This window comes from Triturus cristatus, chromosome 7 (assembly GCF_964204655.1).
Source record: "Triturus cristatus chromosome 7, aTriCri1.1, whole genome shotgun sequence".
NCBI classification, from domain to species: Eukaryota; Metazoa; Chordata; class Amphibia; order Caudata; family Salamandridae; genus Triturus; species Triturus cristatus.
Genome location: NC_140590.1, coordinates 1583366607 through 1583379031, shown reverse-complemented (window position 1 = coordinate 1583379031; position 12425 = coordinate 1583366607). Strand labels below are relative to the sequence as shown.

Genomic DNA, 12425 nt, shown 5'->3' with positions numbered 1-12425 from the left:
TACAATTACTTTGCATAGGTTTTTCTTACTCAGGGCTGGATCCTGGATTCAGCCCTGGTGCATCTCCTGTAAACAGTTGAAAGAAATCGTTTTTTGTTACACAGGCGATTTTTAAGGAATATTTGTGTGTGTCAAAACCAGGCAATGTTATCCTAGGGAGGAAAGTTTTGTTATCGGTTAAACACAGTTGTAATTGCTTTTCAGGGTCAGTGCTGTGCACCAAGATCCCACACTGGGATCTCTCCTGATAACATGTGAGTAATTTCGTTTTCGTTATCCGGCTGTGAATATTTTAAAGCTTCAAAACTCAACACTTAGAAGAATTTCCAAGTGAAACCAGTCAATGTTACCCTATGGAGAAAATGTAGGTTATCGGCTTTAAGGTAAGTACTCGACAAGCAGAGTTAAGGTTCTGGGCATAGACTCGGGGGTCTCCCAGGGTCAGGTAGGTACAGTTGTTACACCCTCAGCTGCAAAGGGGCAGCCGGGTGCAGAGAGAGTTAGGCCCAATGTTAGCCTAAGGCAGGCAGGGGGCCTTTGGTTGGTGGCTGCTATCAGGCAGGCCACGCGGTTGTGGGAGCTGGGCTCCTGGTCACTCACACAGGGCAAGTAAGATAGGATAGACGTTGCACTTCCAGGGGCACTCCGGCGGCTGGGTGCAGGGTGCTTTTGAGCCGTCGGGCGCTCAATGTATTTCAATGGAGAAGCTGCTAGATGAACAAAGGCTGCAAGCTTGGGGACGAAGCTTCTTCAGGTGCGACCACCACTTCGAGAGGTAAGTTGGGAAGCTGTAGGATAGGTAGGCACCCAGGAGTTGGGCACAGGGGGCCGCAGGGCGCCGGGGGCAGGGGTGCCTTTTGGCGTCGGGAAATCTTGGTCGCGGTTGGAGGGGTCCCTGGTTCTGAGGCTGCAGGCATCGTCAGGAGCGTCGAGGAGGGTCCTTGGGTGCTGGATTCTGGGTCACAGTCGCCGGGGGACGTCCTCGTGGTCATTGTTCACTTAGACACAGGTTGTGCTCGGCGGGTGCAGTGTGTGCTGGATTCGCAGTTCCTGGCTGGCACCAGGGGTTGTTGCTGGTTGAGCAGAACCACTGCTCGTGGGAGTCCCAGTCTTTAGATGAGCAAGGCAGTCAGGTCCTCCGGGGTTTGAGGTTGCTGACCACTGGAGGCGCCAGGATTTAGCAGGAGCAGGTTCGAGGATCAACAGGCCTGGAGGACCCGGGATTTAGCAGGAGCAGGTTCGAGGATCAACAGGCCTGTAGGGTTGGGGAAAAGTCAGTCGGTATCGTCCTCTTGTTCCAGAATCAGGATCTGAGGAAGGAAGGTTCAGGGTGCCCCTAAATACTAAATTTAGGGGCGCTACAGGTAGGTGAAGGGCAGAGACCAATGGGTCTATTGCCTGGGGTGGGTACACCCCCTATCCTGCCACTCTCCTGTGGGAGGGGGGCAGTAGCCTAGTCCTGATTGGGCAGGGCTCCCCATCTTCAAGATGGCGAGAGCCTGGAGTTGTGCTTCACCTCGCCTCCCCCAGCTGAGGGGTGGGGTTGGCAGAGGCTGGCACATCCCCTGTCCTTACTTGGGGTTTCCGGCCAGTCTTTCCGCCAGAGTGGGTGTCAGAACCGGTGGGGGCCAGTTGCTGGGTACAGCAAATGGTCTGGAGAAGCAAACAACGGCGGCATGCCTTTGAAGCTTCCCCCTGCCCATCCTGGGGGAGGAGACCTAGCACCTCGCCCCCAAAATGTGCATTGTTGCAGGCCCAGGAGAGCGGGGCTCTCCACCCAGGGGTCCAGCAACATGTCTGCTGTGTGGCAGCCAAGGCAGCCTCTCAGACAAGACGTGGATTGTAGGTTAGGTTTCAGGGGGCATCTCTAAGATGCCCTCTGCAGTGCTTTGTACATTAAATCCCACAGTTCAATGCGGGTTTAAGGTGCTGAGAAGTTTGATACCAAACTTCTCAGTGTTGCCATTATGGTGCTGGGGAGTTTGTATTGGACGAGCTCTCAGCACCATGTACTCTTAAATGGCAGCACTGCACTTACAGTGCCCAAGAATGGACCTGGGTATTTTAGGGGCACCGGGCTCATGCTCCTGTGCCACTGGCATAGGGCACCCAGCTAGAGGGGTGGCTGATGTAGGCCAGGGCAGTGTAGGTTGTGGGCATGGCACACAGGGATGTGTGCCATGTCGACTGTGTTTTGTCTTGCACCCAGACACTCAGTCTGCAAGGGCAATGTGTTTGTGTACAGAGCCTCTAAGGGTGGCACAATAAGTGCTGCAGCCCTTAGAGGCCTTCCCTGGTCACAAGGCCCTGGGTACCTAGGGTACCATTTACCAGGGGCTGACATGTGGCCAGGGTTTGCCAATTTGGGTTTTAGGGAACCTGATTGGCGGGATCCCAGAGCACACTCAGTCAAAGTACAGTCAGCAATTCAGCAAAAAGTGGGGGCATACCATGCAAGAAAAATTGCAATTTCTCACAGGGAGCAATTCTGGTCTTTTACTGACCTACTGGTTGTTTTCAATCAATACCGCTAAATCAATCAATCAATCATTGCATTTATAAAGCGCACTACTCACCCGTGAGTGTCTCAAGGCGCTGGGGGGGGGGGTTATGCTGCTACTGCTCGAAAAGCCAGGTCTTGAGGTGTCTTCTGACCGTCAGCAGGTCTAGGGTCTGCCGTAGGTGGATGGGGAGAGTGTCCAGGTCTTGGCGACGAGGTGGGAGAACGATCTGCCGCCGGAGGTCGCTCTTCGGATGCGGGGGACTGTGGCAAGGGCGAGGTCGGCGGAGCGGAGCTGGCGGGTGGGAGTATAGAAGCTGAGTCTTCTGTTGTGGTACGCTGGTCCGGTGTTGTGGAGTGCCTTGTGTGAGTGGGTGAAGAGCTTGAAGGTTATCCTTTTGTTGATGAGGAGCCAGTGCAGGTGTCTCAGGTGGGGTGTGATGTGGTTGCGGCGGGGTATGTCAAGGATCAGGTGTGCAGAGGTGTTCTGGATGCGTTGAAGCAGTTTCAGGAGTTTGGCCGAGGCTCCTACGTAGAGGGCGTTTCCGTAGTCCAGCCTGCTGCTGATGAGGGCCAGGGTGACCATTCTTCTCGTTTCGGTGGGGATCCATTTGTAGATCTTGTGGAGCATGCGGAGGGTGTTGAAGCAGGAGGAAAGATGGTGTTGACCTGCTTAGTCATGGAGTGTGGGGTCGAGGATGACCCCTAGGTTGCGTGTGTGGTCTGTGGGTGTTGGCGCTGTTCCCAGTGCGGTCGGCCACCAGGAGTCATCCCAGGCCGAAGGGGTGGATCCGAGTATGAGGACCTCTGTCTTGTCAGAGTTCAGCTTCAGTCGGCTGTTCCTCATCCATTCAGCGACTGCCTTCATTCCTTCGTGGGGGTTGGTTTCAGCGGTGTGGGGGTCCTTGGTGAGGGAGAGGATCGGCTTTGTGTCATCAAGAAGAAGAAAGAAGACCTGCCGTGCAGCTGCTAAGAAGAGGAAGACACCAACTGCTTTGGCCCCAGCCCTACCGGCCTGTCGACCCTCGAACCTGCTCCTGCTAAATCCCGGCACCTCCTGTGGCCAGCAACCTCACAAACCCCGGAGGACCTGGCTACCTTGTGACTGAGCATCTGGGACTTCCATGAGCAGTGGCTCTGCTCAAAGCAAATTTCTAACCCCTGGCATCAGTCCGGAACCGCGAACCCTGCACACTCTGCACTCGCCAAGCCTGGCCTGTGCCAGAGTGGACAAAGACCCCGAGGACGTCCCCCCGGCGACTGTGACCCCGAATCCGGCACCCATGGACCCACCTCGACGCTCCTGATGCCTGCAGCCTCAGAACCAGTGACCCGCCCCCCCCCCCCCCCCCCCCAACCGCGATCAACAGAGGGTAAGATTTCCTGACATCAAAAGGCACCCCTGCACCCAGCGCCCTGCGGCCCCCTGTGCTCGGCTCCTGGGTACCTACCTATCCCCCAACTTACCTCTCAAAGTGGTGGTGGCACCTGAAGAATCTTCATCCCAGAGCTTGCAGCCTTTGTTCGTCCTTAAGCTTTTCCATTTAAATCCATTGAGCGCCCGAAGGCTCAAAAGCACCCTGCACACAGCCGCCCGAGTGGACCTGGCAGTGTAACTTCTACTCCTACCTACTTCCCCATTTGCCCTAAGCAAGTGACCAGGAGCCCAGCTCCCACAGCCGTTGTGGCCTGCTAGTCAGCAACCAACAACCAAGGCCCCCCTGCCTCCTATAGGATAACATTGGACCCAACTTCCTCTGCACCCGGCCGCCCCAGTGTCGCTGAGGGTGAAACAACTGTACCAACCTGACCCTGGGAGACCCCTCCCCCCTCCAGTACTGGATTACAAAAGTAACGAGAACATACCTTACCCGTAACTTGAATTCTCTCCCATAGGAAACCATTGACTGTTTTTCTATGAAATTTCTTCCAAGTGTCGATTTTGCAAACTTATAAATATTCTTTAATAATCGCCTGTATAACTTGAACGCAGTTTCTCAACTGCTTACAGGTGGTACACTAGTGCTAGATCCAGGATCCAAGACTGACCTAGAAAAAGTACTCATAACCCCACTTACCTGCTAAGTGAATTTCCTTTTATAGGATAACATTGGTAATTTGATCAGAAAAAGTTTCTAAGTGTCAACTTTTAAAATTGCAAAATATTGTTTAAAAATCACAACAGCAACTTAACTGAATTTACTCACTTGTTTCCAAGAACTGTCCCAGGACTGAATCTAGGATCCAGTCATGGAGTTAGAAAAGTAATCCTGAAAGTAATCAAGTGCACATAACTTAAAATTCCCATTGAGCTCAATGTATTATTGTGTTTGAAATTGTGTTGCCTATTGCAACAACCTGTAACTATTACCTAGAAAAGTAAATTGCATATTGCAAAAGTATTTAACTAAAGCATCTCCTTATGAGAAAGTATATTTTGATACCTATTGCTGGTTCTAAAATAAAACAACCATACATTTTGTATATAAACCATTGGCCTAGAGTTCAGTTCTTGAGTGTGTGAGACCATGTGCTGACTGAGTGTGTACCACAAATGCTTTACACTGTCCTCTGATACTGCCTTGTTGCTCGACCAAGCTACCACTTTAGAGAGTAAGGTTATATCTAACTTGAGCCTCTGCCAAACCTCTGGGGACTGTGGATTCTGTACACACTGTACCTTTTTGGGAACAGTATATACAGAGCCACTTTCTCACACTTCCTGCTGAGGGACTTTTAAAAAACAAAAAAAAAAATATTCTGGCAACTGCCTCTATTGAACTTTGATAGAAAACGATCAGCAGAGGTCCGTAAAATACCAGAATCACTTTAGCATTCTCTAGATTCCAGTCCATAGAAATTGTCTTCCACGAGTACCCGTAGACGATATTTTTTTTCAAATGATCTGACCACCGAAGGCCCTGATTTTAGATTAATAACAGAGCTTTGGACTATACAATTTCCCGCTGAAAGGCAGTATTTCTCTCCATGTGTTCCCATACCTTGTCAGGCAGTTTGGTGCTTACTTTCCCTCCACGTTAGAGAACAGTAGATGTTTCAGAACCCACAGGCTAATGTGCTGCATAGCTAAATGCATACAAGGCCCCAAAGGCGAGACCGATTGAATTGCAAATGCTTGTTTTAAGAGGGACCATTAGGTGAGATTAAGGCCTTTAACTGGGTTGCAGTCTCATTTAAAAGAGAAACGTTTGCTCTACATGTTGGAACAGGGGCAAGATACGTAATCTATTTCTCAATGTTGCTGGCAAAGTAAGAGTATATAGAAAATTATGAGCTTGGATGTTCTCTACCTTTTTTGTAATTGCCCCGACCAGTACTGGCCTAATAGCTGTGAATACTGTTATACTGAATGAAGGTGTAGTTACCTAAAGGCAAAAACAATTGCTTGGAATTCTGCAATTTGTTGGAGGCTAATGAGCAAGTCCTCTGCCAGCTATTGAGGAACTATACATAGCTGATGAGCCCCCCCCCCCCCACCCAGACTAGGGCGAAACCGGTGCTGGGTTGCTTGCATTCTGAATAAGGAAGGACCTGGCCTGGCAGGTTGAGCTGGACTGCTCCCATTAGTGTGTCAAGACTGATTTGCACATGGCTGAGGGCATGGTGGGCAAAATAATAATAGAACTGTATGCTGTACAGAGTTCTCACCAGTGGCAGAGATTAATTCCAGCATGCCATCCATCACATTTAGCATGCCTTAGCATTTGAGAATTGCCATTGACATTGGATTTGCATTACAATTGCTTTAGAAGGGTCTTAATTCAATGATTTTGTTGACACGCTCTAGAAGATGTTTCAGCAAGCTTTCTTCTGGTACAGTAATGCAGATGTCGATTTGAGGGGAATTCTAAATAGCATTTTATCCTCCCATAACCAGGATTTATTCCTACAACATGCTCTGGTTTCAAAGAGTTTAATGAACCAATTGTGTACAGTTCAATATTTGTTCTAGCTTTAATTTCTAAACCAGGGCTCCAACTCTGAGATGTTGCTGGAGTGTTGTTTATATTTTGGGTGGCATTGGGCATACAACAGTTCCATTAAGAGTTAAGAAAATCACTGCGATGCTAGAAGCATAAACGACTGTCTTATCAGGTGCTCCAAAAATTTAGAGAGGGGTAAACTTAAAAAGAACAGTGGAAGTGTATTAGAAGCATGGAAGGCAAAGTAATTAAACGCTATACGGGTATGGAGAAGAATACTTATGGAAACTCAGATGAGGTTAATGTGTCCTGGACCATTAAATCCCCCTCTGCAGCCCAAGACATGGGAGCACTGCTATGTTTTTTGTTCACGAGTGGATACTCCTCTAAAGTGCCCTACATATAGTTGTGCAACACACGCCATCACTCGAGTGTCTGGTTCTACTAATAATGCTACTACAGCAAATAGTATAACAACATTTTGCCAGAATGAAGCAATTTATTGAAGGGCACAGAGCACATACCGTATGAATTACTGCGCATGCCATACTGCAGAATCATTTGCATGTAGTAACTGGTGTAAAGCTTCTTTTGTGCACTTTAAATTCGTTTTTCAGATTTAGCTTCCTCCATGGAACTTATACCAATCTACCAGTCTAACAAATAAAAACACTGGTTTACCTTCTTCAGCCTCCCGTTAAGCAGTTTTAATGGTTTGACAAAGTCTCACCACTGAACTCATTGTTCAACAATAACTTAAAAGACAGAGCGATGCTTGTGTGCAAATGGCCTGCTCCTAGCATTCAGCGTGCATTTGTAAACACCGCTATTCATTTGATAGTTGCAGGAATGCTTAAAACATATGTAATCAAATATATAAAAAACAAATGTTAAAAGTATTGAGAAGCATTTAGAATAAAGGATGGTAATATACATAGTTACAGTAAAAGCATAATGTAAGTGGGTTTATTGACACCCACCTTCAAAGCAGAGATTAGCTTATTAGTGTTGGCAAGGAGACTAAAATCGCATATTTCAGAGAGGAAGCCATTTCAAGCAGGAAGACTCAAACTCAAGGATTACAAAGAAAGTACAATTATGGACGTTTAAGAGGTACTGATGTTTACGTTTAGAAGACTGTTCGGGAGTGAAGAATGAGAGACTTGAAATGATATCATTCAAGATCGAGATGAGTAATTTATATTTTAGTCGCAGACTGGGATATAGTTCACGAACCCAATTTCTACGACAGGAGGTATGGTGTTCACGACAGATTTTAGAAGAGACAGGAAAATAAGTTAGGACTGTCAAGGTAAGCAGGAAAACAAAGGAGGCAGTAAAACCAGAAGACTCTTAAAGTCACCCTTCTTGCTCACTGAGGCGTGAAGCGAGTTAATGGGTTGAAATCGAAATGTGGGTGGATTTTCCACATGAGTAGCAGGAATAAGGCTAGCATATTGGATACAAGAAGTTCGCTTGCATGCCAGAATTGAAGAGTATGCAAAGATTCTCAGCAGGTGGAGTGTAGGACAGGGAAAGTGTCAGGATATATTTAGCTTTTAGGCATGACTGATCAGGTGGATGAGAAGGAGATTGTAAAGTGATCATGAAGACAACTAAGTGATTAGAAGGAGATGGCCTAATTTTGGCTGCGAGTGAGCCAGTTCTGAGGAAACGAGGGGCTGGTCAGACGATCAAAAATCTGTACTACTCCTGTTGGCAACTCAGAGTCAAACATGTTAAGATGTTCATCACAGATGGAAGAAAATTTAAAACTGTATACCATTTCCATTTGGTAAAGAAATTAGCTTGCATTATAGGTCTGAAAACGGTATTAAATGGTCAGACCACTTTGTTACAGAGGATCAGAGAATCTTCTGAAACTAAGACCTAATTAATGAAAGTGTGTTTAATGGTTTGCAGAAAGGGCATCACAATAGGTCCACACTCACTGACTATAACAAAAGTTTAATTTTACTGTTACAAATTTCCCTAGAATAGTTAGTGGCTTTGCTCACTATCTCAAAATGAAACTCTGCCACAAAATCATAAAAGGTTTGTCCAAATCCCAAACTACAAAAAGCACTGGAAAATCAGCTTCAATGACTGACCTAGGACTAATATTTAAAATAAAAATGTTATGAATCGGCGGGGATATCGTTTGGTGGCACATTCCGGCTTCACCTCGGGCTCGCGGGGGGTGGGTATTATGATCAAGAACTCGCTCCCGTTGGAGATTGATGAGGTGCGCCATGATGAGAGGGGACGCTACACGGTTCTGGTGGGAAGAATGGAGGGTAGAGTGTTTATCTTTATATCAGTGTACGTCCCGCCTGGGTTACAAGCCACCACATTCGCGGACCTGGGGCGCCTCCTTCTGGACCTTCCGAGTGGCCTGCTGGTGGTTGGAGGGGACTTTAATGCGGTAGCCTCTGGGTCTATGGATCGCCATCCCCCTAGGGACCTCCCCCGGGCACAGGCGTGGCTGCCCGGCCTTCTGGACACGCTGGGCCTGGTGGATTGCTGGCGATTAAAGCATCCCGCATTGCGACAGTACACCTTCCACTCGGGTGCCCATGGTAGCCTCTCGCGGCTTGATTACATCCTTGTCCCGGCGGCCCATGCAGGGAGGGTGGGGGAGGTGCGCCATCTAGCGCGGGGTATCTCAGACCACTCCCCATTGTTGTTGCATTTCGATGTCTTCCCGAGGGGGGATGGCAGGGTGGCCCCAATCAATGCATGGTATTTGCGCGACCCCACCATTCGTGCCGATTTGATCAAATCCTTACAGCGATATTTCGACGAGAATGTGGGGTCGGTCTCTTCCGCCATCTCCCTGTGGGAGGCTTTCAAGGTAGTCCTTAGAGGGGAGGCCCTCTCCTTTATCTCCCATGCCCGGCGGCTCGAGCGGGAGGAGGTGACCCGGGTAGAGGCCGAGATTGCAGAACTGGAGGGTGACCTGGGGAGCGGGGTAACAGACGCCAAGTTGCATGTTCTACACCTAAAGCAGGCGGCCTATCGGGCCCTCGTCACGGAGGCGGCCAGGGGCCTCAGTAGAGAGCAGCAGGGGCGATTGTATGATGTGGGGGATAAGGCTGGCAAATTGATTGCGTGGTTGGATAAGAGGGAGAGAGCGAGCCGCGTGGTGCCTTTGATTGAGAGTGTTGATGGTGCGTGTGTCACCGAGCCGGAAGCCATTGTCTCCTGCTTCGCGGATTATTTCCGCGAAGTCTACTCCCCGGTTTCCCCCTGCTCGGAGGAAGATTCCCATGCCCTGCTTCGGGACATCGCACTGCCCTCCCTAACGGTGGAGGACAGGGATTCGCTGGACGCCCCTCCCACCGCGGACGAAATTGCCTTGGCTATTCGCTCGGTTGCATCTGGCAAGGCCATGGGCCCCAATGGTATTCCCATCGAGCTCTACAAGCTACGCCCGGATGTGTTGGCGCCCCACCTGCGCGCGATGTTCCTGGCGGCCCACTCGCAGGGTTCCCTCCCGCCGGACCAGCGCCTGGCCACAATTGTGGTGATCCACAAGGAGGGGAAGCCCCGTGAACGGGTCACATCCTATAGGCCGATTTCGCTTTTGAACGCGGAGCCCAAAATCCTTGCCAAGGTGTTGGCCAACCGGTTGGTTGGCGTGGTGGGCGACCTGGTCCACCAAGACCAATCTGGCTTTATACCGCACCGCAACACGGCGCTCAATCTGCGGCGCTTGCACGGGGTGCTCGCGCGTGTCCCATTTGTGCGGGAGCCGGCCATCTTGGCGTCCTTGGACGCCACCATGGCGTTTGATACGCTTGAATGGCCATACATCTGGGCGATGCTGGCGAAATTCGGGTTCGGCCCGGGTTTCATTAGCTGGGTCAAATTGCTATATTCGGGCCCATTGGCGCAGGTGGTAGTGAATGGGCGAGTCTCGGCCCCATTCGCGCTGGGGAGGGGTACGCGACAGGGTTGCCCCCTGTCGCCTCTCCTGTTTGCCCTGGCCCTGGAGCCCCTGGCGGAGTGGCTGCGGTGGCACCCTTCTATCCGTGGTCTCCGCTGGACCCCCGAGCATGAGGACCGTGTGTCCCTCTACGCTGACGACATCCTTCTGTATCTCGCCTCCCCGCGTAACTCACTGATCGTCCTGGTTGATGTTTTGCGCTCATTCGGTCGCAACTCAGGCCTGGTCATCAACTGGGCGAAATCCTGTGTCTATGTGCTTTCCGGGGAGGCTCCGGCCCTACCACGGGACTGTCCGATCCAGATTGCCTCCCAAGGTTTTCGGTACCTGGGTATCTATATCACACTTGACCCGGAGGCCCGCTATGAGCGGAATTTGCTGCCCCCCCTCCAGCGCTTGAGGGAGGACGTGGTGCGCTGGCGGCGTCTGCCGCTCTCGCCGCTCGGCCGAGCGGCTTTGTTCAAAATGATGTCCCTGCCGCGATTCCTCTACGCCCTCCAGAATACTATGGACTTGGTCCCGGCACGCTATTTCCGTGAGGTGGAGGGCCTCCAGCGGCGCCTGTTCTGGGACGGGAGGCCGCGCATTGCTCTGGCTAAATTGACGCTCCCGTGGTACGATGGGGGGGTCGCCCTCCCTGACATTAAACGGTATTACTGGGCCTCCCAACTAGCTGCAATTAATCATGGCCTTTACGGGCCCGCCTTGAACCCGGCATTTGAGATGGATAAGATGCTCCTGCCCGGTGGCGATTACAATCGAGCGCTCTACTCTGGCGCGCCCGACTCCCGTTTGACGGGACCGACGCGTGTTATGGTGCGTGTCTGGCACGCGGCTAATGCAGCTATGGGGTGGAAGGACCGTTTGACCCGGGCGTCACCGCTGTATGCGTCTGAGAGGTTGGGCTCCCTATGGACGTCGAAGGGCTTCGAGAAGTGGGACACAATAGGAATCAGCACGGTGGGAGATCTCTGGACGAGGGGGGGATTCAAAACTTTTGAGACGCTGCAGGCGGAGTTTCAGCTGCAGGGCAGTGAGTACTTTCGGTACCTACAAGTCCGCCATGCGCTGGGCTCCGTCTTCCCGGACGTCGCATCCATTCCGGAGTCTTCCCCCCTGGAGGACAGAGTGCTGGACGGCCATGTACCGGACAGCACGATCTCCCTCATATACAAAAAACTGATCAACGATAGATCGTGCCTGCTGACTAGTCTCCGCGAGGCCTGGGTTGCCGACGGGCTGGAGCTGGACGACGAGGATTGGATTTCCGCGGTGGCCTCTCCGAAAGAGGTGGCCATCCCGGCTCGCCTTCGTTTCGTCCAGCTCAAGATCCTTCACCGGGTTTACGTGACGGGGCCAAGGCTTCTGCGTATGGGTTTTGCTGGTGACGGACTGTGTAAGCGTGGCTGTGGTGCGCTGGCGACTTTCATGCATATACTGTGGGAGTGCCCGAAGGTGGAGCGATTCTGGCGTGGTGTGCATGAGGTCCTGCGTGTGGTTACGCGTGTCGCGCTGCTGCCTGAAGCGAGGAGATGCTTGCTGAATGTATGGGAACCGAATGACTATTCGGTCCCGCAGACGCGGTGGGTGACTCTGGGATACATGATAGCTAAGCGTGACATTGCTCAATTGTGGGGATCCCAGAGGCCCCCTGCGGTGTCGGCCTGGAAAGAGCATATGGATTGGTGTATGTTTCGTGAAAAGGTGGTGTATGTGGCGAGGGGTAAGCCTGGGGCGTGGGTGAAACTCTGGGGCCCCTGGAACGCCTACCGCGGGGGTATTTGTGAGCCACCACTGCTACCGGCTGCCTCGCCTGCTCCGTCTCCCTAGACGGCCCCCCTCCCTCGGCCGCGGGCGCGCGGTCCCCCAGTCCCTGGCCTACTCCCATTCCCCTCCTCAGAGTTCTGCTGCTGGTTTGGATCCCCCACTTATGGAGCACGTGCTGTCACTTTGGATCTCGGGTTGCCTTGCGGGTGTGGTTTTTTGGTGTTGTTTATTTCAAGAAAAGGGAACCGTACTGTGGGCTTGGAGC

General features: G+C 51.3%; 1 protein-coding gene across 2 annotated transcripts in view; it reads right to left on the bottom strand.

Moving 5' to 3' along the window:
* Positions 1–12425, bottom strand: part of CSE1L (chromosome segregation 1 like) — a 458899-nt gene that overhangs the window by 351241 nt on the left and 95233 nt on the right. The window lies entirely within an intron of this gene.